General features: G+C 34.4%; 1 pseudogene; it reads left to right on the top strand.

The window, feature by feature from the left end:
- LOC114697270 overlaps positions 1-19,543 on the top strand; it is a 42,931-nt pseudogene extending 23,388 nt beyond the window's left edge.
- The last annotated feature ends 452 nt before the right edge of the window (positions 19,544-19,995 follow it).

The following is a 19,995-nucleotide window of genomic DNA, read 5'->3' as shown; positions in this document are numbered from 1 at the left end:
CATAGTTTGTTTCTGGAGTACATTTATATTCCCCCATTTTTTTGGTAGCGGATACTCTGTTTTCAAGGAAGCTGAATGGGAAATACAGACTTGAACGACTTGTTCCAACTGCAGTGTATCAGCATATGAAGATGCATAAACGAATTCTTGGACACTTGTCATCGGTTTACTGTGTAACTTTTGATCGAACTGGCAGGCGGATATTTACTGTAAGTCATTTTTAAAGTCTTATCTTTACTGGTAGATAGAATTGAAGAAACATTGCTGAAATAAGAACTTGAAGTAAAAATTTTGATTTTAATGGGAAACTGGAAATTTGGGCAATTTTAAAAGTGTGCTCTAACAAGTTTTTATTTAAATTTGAACTTTTTCCAAGTTTAGCAGTTCCTAAATTTAGACCTGTTACAGTGTAATCACAGTTACATATACCCTATGAGTGTGTTTTATGTATTTCTCAATAGTAATCACATGGCTGATGGTGGGGCTCTTAGAAAGGTTATATCATATTTTTAATTAGAACCAGAGCCCGGGCAAGTTGTGGAAAAGTATTGTCTGCAGAGAACTACTTGCTAACCTGAGAAAACTCTTTTAAATGTTGATAGAAATTCTAAGCATATCTGACACTCTTTGCTTAGGATTTTGTGATCAGCAGGGCTTTTCAGCTTTGAATGAAAAAAATTATTTTGGAAGTATTTCAACTTATTTTTTTCAAGTGCCTTAACAGTCCGCAATTACCTTTGAAACAATAAAGTGGAAGATAGAACTTCAAATAGAAATTCCCATTTTTGAATTTGGGAAACTGCTGCTAACTTTAAAGATTTATTTATTATATTTTTTTATGCATATGAGTGTTTTGCCTGCATATGTATGTGTGCACCTGGTGCCCATGGAGCTCAGAAGAGGCATCAGATTTTCTGGAGATGGAGTTAATAGATGGTTGTGAGCATCTATATAGGTTGTAGGAATCAGCCTAGGTCTTCTACAGGAATAGCAAATACTCCTAACTACTGGCCATCTCTCCAGTTGCTAATTTTAATTGAAGTAGCAATGATTATAGATTCCTTTTGTTTTTCTTTGGATGAATTTGCATATAAATTAAGTACTACCTATATATTTAGTTATCTATAGAACATTTACAGAAAAGAACATCTGAAAGAATTTTCACATTTTTAAATTGATTTTAATTTATTGGGCATTTGTACTTCACTCCTGGTATCAATATCTCCTACTTTTACCTTTTATCATTTCCATTGCTTTTCTGAACAAAAATAAAAATTTCTAAGCTTCTTTATAGATTGTTAAACTCATGAAGAGCAGATAACTGTATTTGCTTTGTGCTTGCTACAGCCACATTAGTAGGTGACTTTTAAATTGTAACTGGATATCAATGTAGCTATTAATTTAATAGGTTAAAGTTTAGTTTTCAAAACCTAAATCAAGGCATTTCTAATATTTGAAAGAATTCCTTCAAAAGTGGTAGTAAACGAGAGTGAGAAGAAGTATTGTGTTGGTTTTGAATTTTGGTGATCATAAAAAATGTGTGACATTGTCACTTTGATGATTTAAAAAAGTACAGCTTTTCTATTGTTGATGTGAGTAAAGAACCTTATGGGAGTTCTTTCTTTAAGAGAAATATGGATTGTAAATACCAAATTTATGCAGGATTATCTGATTTGATAGAAATTTGATGCATAATCTCTTAGAATGTTTTGAATGAAACAACATTGACATAATGTGTTTGTTCCTATTTTTCCTATTTTTTGAGCTTAATAAAATTTTCAGTACAACATTTGAAAGTACTTTGAGCCAGGGAATAATCAAATTAACTGCTTTAGGCTCAATTGAGCTTACCACTTATTCTTGGAAATAGTTCCTTTTTGTTTGTTTGTTTGTTTTTTAAATAAAGACACATGGTTTATCACAGAATCATATAGCCTGCAGAGTCGAAATTATTTATAATCCGGCCTTACAAGAAAATGGGCATCTCAGGGCATTTCATTTGGGGAAGAAGAATAAGTAAAGAAGAAACTGCCTCCTGGTGTTTCCTTTAGTTGAAGGCATATACAAAAGGGAAGAAGAGGAGCATAATAATGATTATATAGTCTTACCTAGACTCCAAAAGGGAAGAAGAGAGCATAATAATGATTATATAGTCTACCTAGACTCTAAAAGGGAAGAAGAGGAGCATAATAATGATTATATAGTCTTACCTAGACTCTAAAAGATATTTTTAAGAATGTGATATAATTTGCTAATTGTGCAAACTCATAGTTTTCATTTATGTGGTGATTTGTAGTTATATACTCTAAAATAGTACCTTGGAGTAGAAATGCTAATAGAGCCTGGTTTTTGTGTTTTAAAATTTAGTGTGTGTGTGTGTGTGTGTGTGTATGTATTTGCATTAGTTTATGTGCAGGTGCTTGCAGAGGCCATGTGTCAGATGGTGAGACCTATTTTTTTTTCAATTTACTTTTGTTTTTGTATTATCACTTAAATGGGTAACAGGGCCCATTTATATCTACTGCACATATTTATCTTGTAGAGTCAAACTGATGATGGGTATTTTCTCATTCAACTTTCTAAAAGCACACAACATACTGATCTGACTAGTACTTTATAGCTTGGTCTTGAAAATTGAAGAGGGATAGCTAAAGCTTGTGACAGTAGTTCATGTGCCAACACATTGACATATTTATTGGATTAACAATTTGGTAAAGGACTAACCAATATTTTCTTTTAGTACACTGGGTATTTTAAGACTTTCAATTTTATTTCTAAGTTGCTCTTTCAGGTATTTTCGAAAGCTTTACCAAGGGACTAATTCTCTTGAGTTTTCTGCAAAGGCCCAACTGTAGGCAGATTTAGTTCTATCCTTAAGAGCCTCAGCTCTGACCTCAGCTCTAGTCACACACAGCTTTACCACCTCTAAAGAAGGAGAGAGGGGAATGGATAATAATAGTAGCAACATAACGGGATTTTTGTGGGAGGATCTGCAACAAACACTGCATGTGATTAGTAGCTATCAAGGGGTACAGATAAAAGCCATTGAGCTTTACCTACTGCTGTTAATTTTTAGACAGACTTAAGCAAACGTTGTCGGTTTTTACTGTCTTAAATGCTTGTGTGATGTTAGATTTTGAACTCGTGACCTAGTCACTGACTTATGTTCTAGCCTCTAGCTAAACTCTTGTTCATAAATGCTATGAAAAGTTTTATAGGAATTCCTTGTAATTGGTAAGTGAAATTTTCTTTTAGGAAACTATTACTATTTGTGTTAATTTATTTTAATAATATTGTCTTGGTAGATTATTTTTTAAAAGGAAAGAGATAGCATAATTACAAGTTAAATTTACTTTCTAATTCTTACTTAATCTTATAATCTTTTTACTTGGTTTCAGAATCACTGCCTGAAATTATGTTTACGAAAGAAAATCAGAGTTGATGAATTCTCAGGACTAAGGCAGCAATACAAAAGTTCATTGAGCACAAAAAAGACAGAGATCCCAGCCGGGTGCAGTGATGCAAGCCTTTAATCCCAGTACTCCGGAGGAGGCAGAATCAGGCCGGGCTCTATGTAGAGAGTTCAGGCCAGCCAGGCACATAAAGTGAGGCACAGACAGTGTCTCAGATAGAAGAGAGAGGGAGAGGGCGGGGCGGGGGGGGGGAGAGAGAGAGAGAGAGAGAGAGAGAGAGATCCCACACCTCCTTTCAGAAAGGTAAAATGTATTTCTTTTCCATTGAGACTAACGCAAAGGAATGTAAAATGCTACGTTTACTAGAGGTTATAGTAAAGAATATGGGTTGGTGCTTTTAATGAATTTGAATCTTTCTACCCGTCACTATTCTAAGAATTGGAGGTATAAAACTTGAAGACATCTGTTTACAAATAGTAAATGGACAGTAATGATACCATATGATAGGAACTTTTTGATATAGGACACCTAAATTAATATATTTGAATAGGCCCCTTATTCAATCTTACCATAGAAAATGTAAGGGAATTTACTGGAGAAGGAACACCTTAGCTGAATTGACTGGATGTTACCAAGTTAGAGAAAGGGTTTTACAAACTTTGAGAAATTATAATATATAATTGTACATTATTGGATATAGCACAGAATTAATATTGGTTATCATTGAGCAAAAACCAGAAATGCTGATGGAAGAAAACCATATCAAGTTCCTATCTGATGTGCTAAAGAGTAAGTCTTTCCTGAGGGCAAGAGAGAACAAGTGATAAATTTAAAGTATACACTGCATTTCTTCTTAGATAGGACTCCTACAGAAACCAGGCTGCTCCGAAATTCACCATCTTTCTGCCTCATGTTCAGCCAAAATGCTGGGATTGTGGGCGTATACTACCTTTCTACGGATCCTTTTGCAGTGTATGGATTAAAACAGCAGTGATGTTGGGAGTGGTGTAAATTAGAAAGGTCCTAATAGTGAGCCATGAAACAAAGCAGAGCTGGAACATCACAGGGAAATTGAAAATAAGATTTATATAATTTAAAAGACACACACACACACACACACACACACACACACACACACACACACACACGGACGAGTATGAGAAGATGTACGTAACTTGTTTCACAGAAAGCCATCTCATTTACTGTGTCAGTCATTTAAGCAGAAAACATCTGCTAAGTTGGACATGCTGCTCTTGTGTCTGAGAGGCTTATGTGGGAAGCCAAATACACATTCTCAAGAACAGTGGGAACAAGAATGAGATGTAGCCTAGAAGATTCAGATGAAAAATCATTCATATGGAAAGCAACATTACATACAGCTGAAGAAAGCTTAATCTTCAACTTTTAAAACTGACAAAAGAACATAATAACTGCCATGGGTAGTTGCCTCTGATTCTGGAGGGCAGTAGGTAGGTAGAGAGAGCATCTTAGAAGCCAAGAGAAGAGTTTTTCATGAAAGACAGGAATAAGGCAAATAAGACTGAAGGTATCTTAAGAGTTTGCCAGTTGTTAATTATTACCTGAATCTAAATGTTTGTGGTCCCCCCGCCAAACTCCCATTTCAAAAGTATCTTGAAACTAATCCCTATTAAGAGGTATACCTTTTGGTAATGGTTAGGTCATGACTTTGTGAATGGGTTGATTTCCTTTAAAGAGGCCCAAGGGGACTTGTTTGCCTCTTGTATCATGTCTGTTAAAGTTTCTACTTAGGAAGTAGACGCAAAGCTTTTTACTAGAAACTGAATCTCTTAGTCTCTGGGTCTTAGATTTACCAGCTTCCTTAAGTCAGAGCATTTAAATGGCTGTTTATAAATGACCCACTCCAAGGTATTGTTAAAATAGCTCCAATTGATTAAGACAAGTAACTTTGACAGATGCTAAGTTTCCCCTTTTATGTGTTTTAGTTACATTGTTACCTTCCCTATGTATCAAACACAGAGCTTTCTTACTATTGTTCAAAACCTTTCTGCTACCTACTTATTCCCTTTGCTAGGGATTGGATTGTTTTCTCAAACCATTCATGTGGTTAATTTCTTTATTAGCAGGTTGAGGCTGGTAGAGGGAATCTTGGTTTGAAGATCTTGACATAAGCTTGCACTATGCCCCAAAAGGTACCAATTGTTTAAGAGGAAAAATTGGAGGTGAGAAAAATAGGAAATAATATGACTAAATTAACTTTACTAATTGTAGGATGTATTGACACTGTGCATCCTGAAAATGTAGTGTCTTTGCAGTAACTTTTGTTACTGGATTAGCTGGATAATGTCATATAGATAGATTCTGCAGAGCCAGGTTCTGAGACATTGTACAGACCATATTTATAAAACTTCTGAGGACATAAATAAGACAGGATTCCAGCTAGGAGAGCCTGACGAAATATGACAGTTAAATGTGATGTGTATATGGAGTCCAGTGCAAAAAAAAGAAGAGTACATCATAAGCAGAGTTGACAGACGGAATGGATCCTGCAGATTGAAGGTAGTATTATTTATATTAGCTAGACTGCTTATTCAGAGAAGGTCCTTGTTTTAGAAAGGAATGGTGTATCAGGTTTGCAACCTGCTCTTAAAGAGTTGAACAAAAGTCTGTCTTTCTCTCCCTGTGTCTGTTTATCTATCTGTCTAAGTAAGTGTGACTTTTTTTCCACCTTTAAAGTCAGGGAAAGATTTACAGGCTTAAATTTTAAGGCCAACTGAGCAAAATTGTTGTGTTCCCAAATGTATACAGTTTTCTACCTGCACAAACATGAACCATATTTATCACTTACCTCTCTATCAGATTTTTTATTTAATATTTCACATACTAGTCACTTAAAAATTTATTTACGTATATGTGATATAAGTGCATGTGTACATGTATGTAGGAATGCTTAAGTTCAGAAGCCAGAAGAGACTGTTGGCGTTGTCTACCACCCTTAACCTATTCTTTTAAGTAGAAGTCATCTCTCTCTGAACCTGGGCTCTTGCTTTCTCTGGTAGGCTAAAATCCAGCAAGCCCCTGTGATCTTGCTGTCGTTAGCCCTGTGAAAGCTGGAGTCACAGTCACTTGCAGAAAACTCAGTAGACCCTGGGATCTGAACTCAGGAAGCATTTGTAACCTCAGTCATCTCCCTAGCCTATATATTTGTCACTTCTAACCCTCTAGCCCTTGTTTTAGATCAGCAGCTGGAATGGACTTGGAAAAGGTAGTTTACTGACTGAGTAAGCCATATGAAAAATTACCATCAAGTTCTGAAACAGCTTTCCTTTTTAATAAGTAACAAGTTACTACTTGTTAATTACTTTAAAACTTGCTTTCTAGAAAGTAAAATTTGTGAATATAGATTTTTGACTGTGTTTTGTTTTCTGTATCAGATTTATGTGGTTTGTAGCTTTGTGTTAAAGTTTAGTGAAATTTTTATGTAGACTATACAGCATTTGTTTTCTGAGGCTTGAGGAAAATCAAAGTCTAGTGCATTACAAAATAGGAAGCCATGTCAGACCTGTAGAAGTTTCCTTCCTCAAAAGAGCAAAGTCATACACCTCCTCAGATAATGTGTTGCCTAGACTTGCTATATCCAGAAGAATGCTTGCAGTTCTCTCCATCATGGTGTTTGTCCCACTCAGTTCATCTTTTTTTTTTTTTTTTTTTATAAATACGGCCCTTTATAGAGGGATTCATAAAATTTTAAACTTTTTTAGATGGACAGCCTGATCTTAGTAGAAGATATATTAAAAGGAAGCAAGTATTACTACCACCACTTTAATGGAATACTTCAGAGAATTAGATAAATAGCAGTGAGTCCAGCATAAAGGCCTGTTTTAAAGTACCTTACTTTAGTATGATATATGTGATCTTTTTAAGTTTAGTGCTAGAAATAAATAGGTTACATTAAACCAAATTCCTTGATTTGGAGAAATCTAAATTTTGCTTAAATCCTACTGTTCTCATCAGACATTTGTACTCTATTGTATTTTCAGAATGAAAGTACATTTTAACTTCTTTGCCTCCAATCTTCATTGACAGGATATCTTGAAATAATAATTAAAAACCCACTACATTTGGTCTCTTACTTTTAAAGATTAGGTAAGCTAAAGGCTGCACAAAATTTTTGTTGTACCGTTTCTCAGCTCATGCTAGGTTTAGTGACAATAGACAAGTAAAAAACGGACGGCAGTGAACACTTTTCACAGTAGTTATGGGTATATTATTAAGTAAAATAACTACTTATTTTTTGTCCATGCTATTTCCAGATTAACACTATATAACATTATAATTGGATTTAAAGTGAACCCCAAAATAAAATTTCAGTTTTGTAGCCAGCCTGATGCTTTTATCATAGCATTCTCTTATAATTATGAACTCTAAGTGGTGCCTCTTTGTAATTCTATCTGTTGTCATTGTCATTTATAAACTAGTAACTAAGTTTTGTTCTCTATCCTAGACCTTCTGTTGTAGCTTCAGATCTGTTTAGAAACAGTAGAAATCAGCGGGATCTGTCAATTGAAATTCTCTAGTAGCTACTTTAATAGGTTAAATCATGCTCTTAATACCTTCTCTGATTTTCCTTAGATTAAGCCTTTCTAGATTAGATGTTAGTATCTGGAGACAGTGTTCCTGCAATGATGACTACCAGTTTCTACTGGGCATTGAGACTTCACTGAAAAACAACAGCAGCAACAACAAAAAAACCAATGCCAGTCAAGATGTCTGTGCTGCCTAAATATATCTAAATGCTATCTAAATATTAGGTTTCCTCAGTATTGATTTTGGAATTTTCCTTCATAAGTGCCTTTACTCAAATGAAATTCTAAACTTTGTTCACTTTTTTGGTCTGTTCTTTTGTTCCCATTTCTCAGAAATAATATTCATGTGCTTGTTTTATTATTTCTTTATGTTTGCTGAGGTTAGTTATGTAATTTTTCCTGATTTGCTTTAAAATTTGTTCTCAGTGTCCTTCATACATTTATCTCAAAATTTATTTTCTTTTGACATTTGTCAGTATGAAAAGAATGAGTTTTGGTGTGGCATTTTCATGAATATGTGTCATTATGTTTTTTTTGTAATTTGTCACCCTATTGTACTGTCCTCACTGTGTTCTGTCCTCTGACTTGTTCCCTTAATTGGACACCCCTCTCCTGATGTCTCCTTCTTTGCTTTCAGCTCACAAATATCTATTTCACTTTCTTCCCCGACCCTTTCAAGAAGTAAAGGAAGGAGCCAGAAATAGAGAAATAGAGGGAGGGTAAAATTAAATATAAAAAAGGGAAAGAATAATAACAAGGGTAGGAGAATATTATGGGAGGAGGAGAATAAGAGATTGTATTGTTTTTAAAAAGTTAAAGCAAACAAAACAATTCCAAATAATAGACTGAAAAGAAAATTACTGCTCAGTAATGAAAACAGTGTAAACAAAATCAGGTGATGTATGAAGAGGAACTAAACAAACAACCTTGAAATATTTAAAACACTATGAAACAGAAATACATCTAAAAGTGTAGTGATTTAAAAAGATGTGGCTGTGCTTGGTGGCACCCGCCTCTAATCCAGCACCAAGAGTCAGGACCAGGTGGATCTGTCTGTGAGTTCTAGGCCAGCCTGCTGTGTTGTAAGAGAAAGGATGGGGTTCTTTGAGCAGGTTCTTCTTGGGTTCTCAGATTGGAGATGGCCGGTTACCTAATAGGAAGCTTGGGAGCATCTTGTATTTCCTGTCGTCTGTACTAGTGCTGTGTCTGTATTAGACAGGTATCTAAAGTCCACCTGACCTGTCTGTATCTTGGTAGCTCTCTTGTTTTTTTTTTTTTAACCTACCAGGGGCCTTTTCTGGACATACTGAGCTTTGCAGTCTGAAGACTGGCCTGGTTCTCTGAACTCCTGACACTGACACTCCCCAGATCATTACAGCTGGTGTGACTATTTTATCTGGCAGATCTTTTCCAAGCCTATTAGGAGTGTGACAAGGGACCAAACCGTGAGGCAGATCTGCCTTCCTGCTTTTTCAAGAACTCCTGGAGTTTTTAGGTTCTGTAGCAGTTAGGCATAGATGCATGGCTGCAGAGATTGATCTGCTTGCTTTCTTCGGCTACATGGATGCAGAGGTTGATCCTCACTGTCCTCAGGCTCAGTCCTCTCAAACTCTCGAGTTTCTCAGTTGGTGAGGTCTGTTTGTTAGCCACCAAGGGCAGGATATTTTTGACACACTTCTTGTCCTCACCTAGCCTCTTGTCATCTATGCCCTTTGGGTTTTCACTGTCCACCCCTCCACAACAATTTCCCTGAGCCTTTCATTATTCAGTGGCTAAATAGGCCAATTTGTGACTTCCCAACCTTGATCTCAGGCTCTTACTGTAGTTCAGTCTTTAGTGATAGGCTCTTCCTCAAGTGGTAGCCAGTTGCTGCCCATCACTTCGAGTGAAACATGAGATTTCTTTCCACCTGAAGGAATTACTATCTCACCAAAACCAGCAACTAACTTTGATGTGAGGATAGGACTTAGACTCTTGAGAATAGAGTCTAGTCTGTCTTCTGATTCTCCTTCACATGGATGTCTCTTTCCTTTATATATCTTAAATATATACCATGTTGATATTGAACCTTTTCACCATTCATATAACATTGTTCTTTTTAATACCCAATATGATTTTAACATTTTTCTTTTATTAGAGTCTGATGTCTTACTCTTTGATTTTTAACCTCAGTATCATTTGTGGTGCTGCAGTTAGGCTCAAGGAAAGAAAGCTTGTTAAATTCTAACCAACAGTTTGATCTCTTTAAAGAATAATTTTTAGTCAGTTTTCAACTTACCTTTCACAGTTATGTAAAACACATGTGTAAGGTATTGAAGCTGTAATTCAGCAGTCATGTACTTTTCTTGGATTCAGTGCACTGGTTTGATACCTAGTGAGCAACAGTAAATAAATAAAACAATTTATAGTGCATTTATGCATCTATACTTTCAGTTTGGTCTTTTTTTTTTTTTTAATGTATGAGTGTTTCTGCTGGCTTGTATGTATGTGCCCACGTGCGTGCCTGGTACCATGGAGTTCAGAAAGTGTCAGAGCCCTTAGAACTATATTTAGAGACAGTATGAGCCACCATGTGGCTGCTGGGAACCAAACCTGCTCCTCTACAAGAGTAGCAAGTGCTCTTAACTGCCTAATCATCTCTCCAGTCCCCTTTGCTTTGTTTTTTGTTTTCCTGAAGCCTGAGTTAGCCTCAAACTTAGCCAGGGATGACCTTGAGCTCATCTTCTGTCTTCCACATGTTGAGATTACACAGGTCACAATGTGTTATCCTACATAGTTTATTTTCTCTTAGAAATACTTTTTTTTTCAGAGCTGGAGGGATGGTTTAGTGCTTGAAAGCATTGGTTGAGCTTCCAGATGTTCTGGGTTTGATTCACAGCACCCACATGGAGATAACAACTCCCTGTAACTCCAGTCCCAGAAAACAGGATGCTCTTTCTGGCCTCTGCTGGCACTACATGAATATGGTAATAAAACATACATATAGACAACACCCATGCATGTTAAAAATGTTTTCTCAATATTCTATTTTCCTTTCTCGTTAATTGTTTTCTGTGTTTGTAATTTTTACAGTCATTTTAAAAGAATTTAGTTGATTTTTTTCTTTCAAATTTCCTTTAAAAATTACTGATCAAAAGTAATAAAGTATGAGGTAGAATTTGCTTAGTTATACTTAGTGTTCTGTTCGAAATTCTGTCAAGAGTTCCATAGGAGCAAGAATAGGTTTTTGAGTAGTATAGTATAGATTTCCTTAAGTAGTTGATTAAAAGTTCTGTTATGTGATAGGAGGGAAAAAAAGGTTACTTGGAATATTAAATACATAAGCAGAAATATACATTAGTTCTATTATTGGCACTTGTTTGAATAGGGCAGAATAATAAAGTTAGTATTTAGTTGGTACAATTATTAAATAATAAGCTCAGGAATACAATAGGATTAAATTTAATTTGTGAGAAGTGGCTGGAGGGAGCACGAGTTGCCATTTTTATTGTTTGTTAAAGCTGACATTTTTATCAGAAAGCTAAAAGTGTTCATAGTTTTTTTTAACATGGGAAACAATTGTAATGGAGTATAGAGCAAATTCTCATTTAGATTCCTCTGAACAGTGAGTCACACTAGTATTTGGAAGCAGTTATACACATTTTGCTTTTGTCTTGTGTTATATGAATGTTTGGTGTAATATTCCATTTTGTAATAAATACAAGTCAGAACCAAATACAGTCAGTCAGTTGTCTCTTGATATTTTGGAGGAGTTGATTCCAGGTCCTTTGTGGCTATCCGGGCTCTGTGGTTGTTCAAGTTACATCTATAAAAATTGCAGATAATTTGTATACAACCTGTGTCTCTTACCTTGTACCTTAAGTCATCTCTGCATTACTTAACAATACCTAATGCAGTGCCAGTGCCTTGTAATTAGTTGTTACATCTTGTTTATGGAAAGAGGCTGTACATGTTTTGTGTACATGTGTTTGTTCTGAAATACTTGTTTATTGAAATAGATAATGGAGAGTGGTGACATTGTTTTGCCTTCAATTTTGGAACTGAATCTAAATGACTGGAGTGAATGGTTTACTCATTTATGGAATTAAGAGAATTTAATTAAATGCGTGTTGTGAAATGTGCGTGTGTTTTTATGTTTAGCAAGTACTTGTGCTAGGTGTTGGGATAGACTTTGTTTTCAGAAATCAAAGAGTGCTGTTCTTACTTCCCTTACCACAGATGTGCAGATGGATTCTTATCCGTTAGTCCTCTTGATCTTTTTCTGATCTTTCTCTTCTGCTCTAGTAACAACTTACTGTATTGCTTTTTTTACTATCTTTACTTCTCTAGTAACAATTTATTCGTTTTACGGTTAACTGTTTTACCAGCTCTGAACTGATTTCCTGTTTTCTAGCCTCATTCACCGATGACAAAGTACTCTTTGAAAAATACATCTTGTCCTGGTACTACCTTGCTTGATGTCTATTATAGATCATCTTATTTCTTCATTTTCACAATGTTACTTCATATTCTAAGTTAGTGTGCAAACTGCTTGCTACTTAGTAACTTTTCTAGTTTGCCTCAGGACTCAACCACAACTAGTTTGTATTTAAGTGGGCAATGTTTCAGGTAGTGTTGGCAGAGTATGAATTAATATACATGGTCTAACTTCTACTACTGTGTATGTCATTATTGTACATGTCATATCTTTGTTTTATTAATGTGAAGCAGAAAACTTCTGTGAGTTGTTTGCCTTAGTAGATTCTGTTTAGATCTAAAGGTTTAGGTTTTTTGTTGTTTTTTATTTGCGTTAGATTGGAAGATCTTAGAAGAATGGTTACATGAAACCATAGTGAAACTAGATCCTGCCAGACACTCAGTAATTTTAAAAGTATTTGTTTTCTATTTTAACTTATAGTTTTGAGTTTCTAGGATCATTATATGAGGATTAATGACATGATTTATACTGTTTTAAGTATTTGAGATTTTCATATTAAAAGATAAAAATAGAACCCAGAAGTTCTCATCTCTGTTTTGGAATGTGAAATTGTAATATTCCAGATGAAGAATTAACAAGGAACACTTTCCTTAAAAATTTCTTACTGCATTTAAGCTAAACTAAAATTTTATATATGCTTATTGGCTTCAAAGAGCTAAGCCTTTTTTTCTGAAGAGCAATTTTAGCCAGTGTCACAAATTTTAGCTGAATGTCAGTAATAGTAAACTTGTTTTGTTACACTTTCAACTTTCTAGAAGCTTCTGCAGATTACCATACTTTTAGTTTTGTATAGCAAAATGACATATATGATATTAGAAACCAATGTATAATATAATTGTTTTGCAATTAGATTTGATATTATTACTGCAGAAATTCAAATTTCTTTGTAAGATTGGAGGTAGTAAGATTGAAGGTAGAGGTAATTAATTGTAGATGGTGGGTGGGGACCATTGATGCATGTTAGTTATTGCCTATATCTTCTCTTGTTTGCTTATGGTTACACAGATTTTAATTATTGAATGGCTTAATAAAATAAGGAATTTAGGAAGAAGAATAGTTCTTAAGATTTTTCTAGTTTTCAATGCCTGCCATGTAATTGTTGATATATGGACATAACTCATTTTTTTAATATTACAATTTGAATTATTATTTATAGGATTAATTCTGTCAATGTGTCTATTCTCCTTTCAAGGGTTCTGATGATTGTCTTGTGAAAATCTGGGCCACAGATGATGGGAGATTGCTAGCTACTTTAAGAGGACATGCTGCTGAAATCTCAGACATGGCTGTTAACTATGAGAATACTATGATAGCAGCTGGAAGTTGTGATAAAATGATCCGAGTCTGGTGTCTTCGAACTTGTGCACCTTTGGCTGTTCTTCAGGGACACAGTGCATCCATTACATCACTACAGGTAATTGTTTGAAACTCGAGGAAACCTTTTTTGATTTAAAAATTTAAATTTTAATTAAGATTCAATTAAGTTTTATGAAGTCACTTTTACAATATAGTATCCAAGGTTTAAAACAGAAAAGTATTCCTGCTTTATGAATTGTATGGACTTGTTATGTCACAGCAATCATGAATTTAATTAATTCTGTGTTTCTGATTACTATTAGTTTCTATTAATTTGCTTTTTAAAGGAGAGTTTCATTATTTGGACTGTCTTTGTTCTTGTAAAGACTGTTTTCCCTATTATTGCTTTTCAGTTCTCACCATTGTGCAGTGGCTCAAAGAGATACCTGTCTTCTACTGGGCAGACGGCACTATTTGCTTTTGGCTTTGGGATGCTGGAACTCTTAAAATAAAGTCAGTTGCTATTTTATTCCATAAAATAAGTGTGCTTAATTGTTGAAAGTTTAAAAGATCCAACAAAGGGAATATATTTAATTTTTTACTGGATTAAATAACAGAATAAGCTTTGATTTTTCACTAATTTCTTTCAGTTTTATGCCTCACCATTTTTTTTATGCTTTAATTTTTTTTCCCTCATACTTATTGATGTTAGTTATCTTTGTCTCGAGCCCAGTTGTTTCCTTAAAGGATATGTTTTATTGCTATGTCTTTCTGTAGGCTGTATAATTTTGTCTCAGTAGCTTAATTTTATGCTGAGAACATATTAGCGTTGCTAATGCTATTTAGTGTTTTCCCAAGGTATTTTATATTATTTGTGGCTATTGTAAAGGGTGATGTTTCTCTGACTTCTTTCTCAGCCCTTTATTATTTGTGTATAGGAGGGCTACTGATTTTTTTTGAGTTGATCTTGTATCCTGCCACTTTACTGAAGGAGTTTATCAGCTGTAGGAGTTCCCTGGTAGAGTTTTTTGGGGTCACTTATGTATACTATCATATCATCTGCAAATAGTGAAAGTTTGACTTCTTCCTTTCCAATTTGTATCCCTTTGATCTCCTTTTGTTGTCTTATTGCTCTAGCTAGAACGTTAGTACTATATTGAATAAATATGGGAGAGGGACAGCCTTGTCTTGTTCCTGAATTCAACATACGAAAATCAGTCAATGTAATACAACATATAAACAAACTGAAAGAAAAAAAACCACATGATCATCTCCTTAGATGCTGAAAAAGCCTTTGACAAAATCCAACACCCCTTCATGATAAAGGTCTTAGAAAGATCAGGAATATAAGGAACATTTCTAAACATAATAAAAGCAATTTATAGCAAGCCAACAGCAAACATCAAATTAAACGGAGAGAAACTCAAAGCGATATCACTAAATGCAGGAACAAGACAAGGCTGTCCGCTAATGATATTTAGAATAATTTAAATTGCATTACTAAGTCTGTAAACATTAGTCTTTATTTTAGATTTAGGAAAACAGATGAAGTTTCATTATGCTACATTAAGTTAGATACAAATACTCTACAGCAGCACTTCACAGTGTTGCTTTCCCCTGTATTTGTTTGCAGTCTTGGTTTGCAGAGGTGGAAAGATGGCTCAGCAATTAAGAACGCTTAGAACATATCGGATGCCCAGTTCTGACCTTTACAAACATCAGGCACACACTTGACATAATGAACATACATAAGTAACAGGTAGAACACTCATACAAATAAAATAAATACATCTAAATTTTTTTCAATTTTAGTTTATCAAATCAGGGTGGCAGAAGAGTTAATCTTTTGATTAAGGACACCGAAGTAAAGAAAGGTAAAATGGTTTTCTAATAGCTGAAACCACTTCTGAAAAAATTATTTCCAGGTAGTACTTTGCTTTATGTGCCATTTTTTTAATTGGTTCTCACATTGTAACTCATGTTGACCTGAACTCATCATGGAACCCAGGCTGGCCTCATCTTTGAATAGTCATCCTTCTTCAGCCTCCTAAGGGCTGGGATTAAGGATCATTTTTTGTATTATCTTTTCTTAAATGATCACAAACTGAAAACTGCTCAAATTTTAGTGTTGTGTATTAATAAAATTAGATAGCGTACTATAACACAGCCCTAATTATTACATCATTTTCTTCTCTGATTAAAAAAATAGGTAAAAATAGGGTTTTAAATGAAATTAATATATCATAGCATTATATGTACTTTGCTACATGCATTAGAACTATTGTCATATTTAAAATCCGTGTTTGATTTTTTCAACGTATAACATTTAAACTTGTCAAAATTGTAATCTGAAACATAGTGTTGTTATAACTAATATAAAATATAGTTGAATATAATCTGTTTTATGTTGATCATGCTATTTGAAGGAATTTTATTGTTGACATGAGTCACATTGCCTTCAGATTTACTTTAGTATAAAGGATAAATTCTTGTGCTTTGGAAGACTATTTTATCATGTTCTATTAGAAGGTGAACAAGAGCTGGGGAGATGGCCCTGTTGGTCAATTGCTTGCTATGCAGGCATGAAAATCCTGTAAAAAACTGGACATAAAAGCACGTCTGTTACCTCAGGGACTAGGGAACAGTAGGGGAGCAGAGATAGTTAGGATCCAAGGGCTTGCTGGCTATCTAGGTTAGCCAATCTGTGAGATCTAATATATTAGCAGACTTTGTCTCAAAAATGAGGTGGAGTCATTGAGAAAGACACATGTGTCAGCTTCTGGCTGCCACACACATACATTCTGCAACACATATAACTTTAATCAGAAAGGAAAAGCTCAATTAACAAATTAACAGTGTCATATAATGCATATAAACTACAGAGGTAACTTTCTTTTGTCAATGCATTCATTTTTGGAGTTAATTTATTTTCTTATATATTTGTATGTTGCTATTCTATTATATGAAATTTGTTGAAGTTCATCAAAAGTGGATATGATTCACTTCTAGAATGATAGTGACTTTAGGATTGTTCCATGTACTAATGGATGTATGTATGGGAATGTACTATGGAATTTATCTCTAGAATTTTACAGGTCTGCTGATAATGTTTTGATTTTTTGATGTTTTTAGGAAGATAGCCATATGTTTTTTCCAAGATCAATAATGGGATTATTTCTTGTGTTTCATAAGGATTTTTTTTTTTAATGATTTTTTCTTTTTCATTAAAGTCCAAGACCTACAAAATTTACAGAGCGCCCTCGGCCTGGAGTTCAGATGATCTGTTCTTCATTCAGTGCTGGTATGATTGTTTACCCTTTTAATTTTCAACTTAAAATTGTGCATTAGAAAACACCTCTCAAAGAGATAAAATTATAAAAGTATTTTCTGCTGCAGCATATATTGTATTCCTATACATATACTAGAGATAATAAGCAAAAAAGAATGAAAATCAAATTAGGCAATTTGATTTTTGATAATTTGAACTTTGCTGGAATTTAGTGTATATAATCACATAAATACCATATTTCTCTATTAGGAACGAATAAGTGATTTCAAAGTTGACTGATTAAAGAATTAATCTTTATACTATCTCATTGCAGATAAAGTATTTTAAAGCTGGTTTGTTTTCATGGGTTTTGAAGATGTTCCATAAAATCAATAAAAATTTTAAAAAATGATGTATTTATTTTGTTCCAGAGTCTTGTTCTAATTAAGCTTCTGCAGTAGCATTTTAAATGATTACCAGAAGGTTTTATGACCTAGGTATTTAAAGTGAATTAATAAAGAAAATGAGGGTGAATAGATTGATATGTAATGTTCCCAGTATCTGTTCCTCCCACCGTTTTTAATTTAATTTAATTTAATTTTTTTTTACAATATAATTCAGTTCTACATATCAGCCACGGATTCTGTTGTTCTCTCCCCTCCCGCCCCTCTCCCCTTCCCCCCAGCAATAGCCACAAATGACATAAAATACCTTAGGGTAACACTAACCAAGCAAATGAAGGACCTATATGACAAGAACTTTAAGTCCCTGAAAAAAGAAATTGAAGAAGATATCAGAAAATGGAAAGATCTCCCATGCTCATGGATAGGCAGGACTAACATAGTAAAAATGGCAATTTCACCAAAAGCAATCTACAGATTCAGTGCAATTCCCATCAAAATACCAACGCAATTCTTCACAGACCTGGAAAGAATAATCCTCCCACTGTTTTTATCTACCTTTCTTTATTAGGTAGCTTAGGTAGCAGTATTGACTGAGGGTAAAGGAGTAAACACCAAGACAAACCTAGGTTCTTCATAGGAAGTTTGTTTTTTCCATACTGTGGATTCATGCTCTTTTTCTAAAGCTACAGTGTTGTTTTTAAGGGCCCATTAAGTGGAATCAGTGTGTCTAACACTTGTGTTAGAGTATTGCTCTCAAGATGAATAAAATTGTCATACAAATAGTGATTTTTAAAGTAAAATTTATATGCTATAGTATGCTCATGTAAGTGAACTTTGGGAACAGGCTCGTATTATTGCAGAGTTGGTGTGGGCACATTACTGAGTGAGTTGGCAAAGTAGGGTAAAATGTGATAGGTGCGTAAATGGACAAAGAAGACTCAGCAAAGTTAGTCGTATCACATGTAAGTTGTGTTTTATTTATGAAAGTGTGCTGTTGTTCTTCATAGGTGGAATGTTTTTGGCCACTGGAAGCACTGACCATATTATTAGAGTTTATTTTTTGGATCAGGTCAGCCAGAGAAAATATCAGAATTGGAGTTTCATACTGTGAGTATTGGTGAAAGATCTAGATGGGTACAGTCTTCAGTGAATCAAGTTTGTACTGAACTTTTGCTGTATGTTTTTTCTCTTTGTACAGGACAAAGTTGATAGTATCCAGTTTTCCAACACTAGTAGCAGGTAAAATATATTTGTCTAATTTAATTGCAACTTCAATTTGTCTAATTTGATTGAAACTTTAAAGTTAGAAGATAAAGATAATTGTAGTCAGATTTCAAGTTGTGTAGAAGTTATTCATTCTTGAAGAAAAAAATATAGCTGCCTTACGCAATTTGCCACAGTGTTAGTTATTTGGATATTTTTCTAACAGGAAGGTTTTTATTGTTGTTTTCTTTTGTTTTATCCATACATATGTCTTTCCTATCTATCAGAAGAGAAGCCTTTGATAAAAACTGGAAATTGATCACATTACATTTGAGACATTCTTAGGTTTTAAAAAGATGGCTTTCTGTAAATATTCTCCTGTTCTGGATTTAAAAGAAAATGAAGCTACTTCTTGGTATCTTGAATAGAACAAATCAAGATCTTTGATACTGAGGAACAATTTTTTTCCCATTGGAAAATATAATTCTGTTTGTTAAGTGGTCTTAAATCATTTTGAGTATTTTTATTAGCTTGTTGATGACCTATTAAAATGGTCTTATAAGCTCATAAAGTTTTGGGAGTTCTTAGATTTATGGAGACAGAGATAATCATTTTTATTATATTGGAATTTTATAAATAAAGATGTCCTTTAAAAAGAGAATTTTGGGAAAAGTACATTTTGATGATCTTACCCGCCCTTGACAGATTGGACTGTTTTTTTTTTTTTTTTTTTTTACAGGTTTGTGAGTGGTAGTCGTGATGGGACAGCACGAATTTGGCAATTTAAACGAGAGAGAATGGAAAAGCATTTTGTTAGATATGGCTACTCGTCCAGCAGGGTAAGAGATGAGCTTGATTTATTGATTATTAAAATATTGCAGATTGGAATGACCTTCGCTTATAAAGTTGTATACCATGTTAAGATCATTATATTTTCTTCAATACTTTTGGAGGTGAACAGTGTTGATTTTTGTGAACTGTCTCATTGCCCTGAATATTAAGACCTACTGAATTAATTTTTTATTTCAGTTATTAAGGAGATGAAAATGTTTGCAACCCAAGTATCTTATATTTCATGTCTGGTCTTGGTTTTGTTTGTTTTTGAGACTTGATCTCATGTACTGGGTTGATTTGAACTACTGAACGGTGTAGTCAGACGATGGCACTGTTGAATTCCCTGATTCCACCGACCCGCCAAACTAGCCTCCATCACCTCTATCTTCTGTTGCTGCTAAGGTTTTCTAAGATCATTGGGTCTCACCACCCCCCCTGGGACATCCCCCATTCACATCTGAGCGTTCGCTTTTAGGTTGCCCATAACGGCGCTGGGGATTTTGCCCCGAAACCCTTCCTTTGCATCGTTATTAAG

The sequence above is a fragment of the Peromyscus leucopus genome, unplaced genomic scaffold (assembly GCF_004664715.2).
Source record: "Peromyscus leucopus breed LL Stock unplaced genomic scaffold, UCI_PerLeu_2.1 scaffold_339, whole genome shotgun sequence".
NCBI lineage: Eukaryota > Metazoa > Chordata > Mammalia > Rodentia > Cricetidae > Peromyscus > Peromyscus leucopus.
This window is presented reverse-complemented; position numbering and strand designations above follow the sequence as displayed.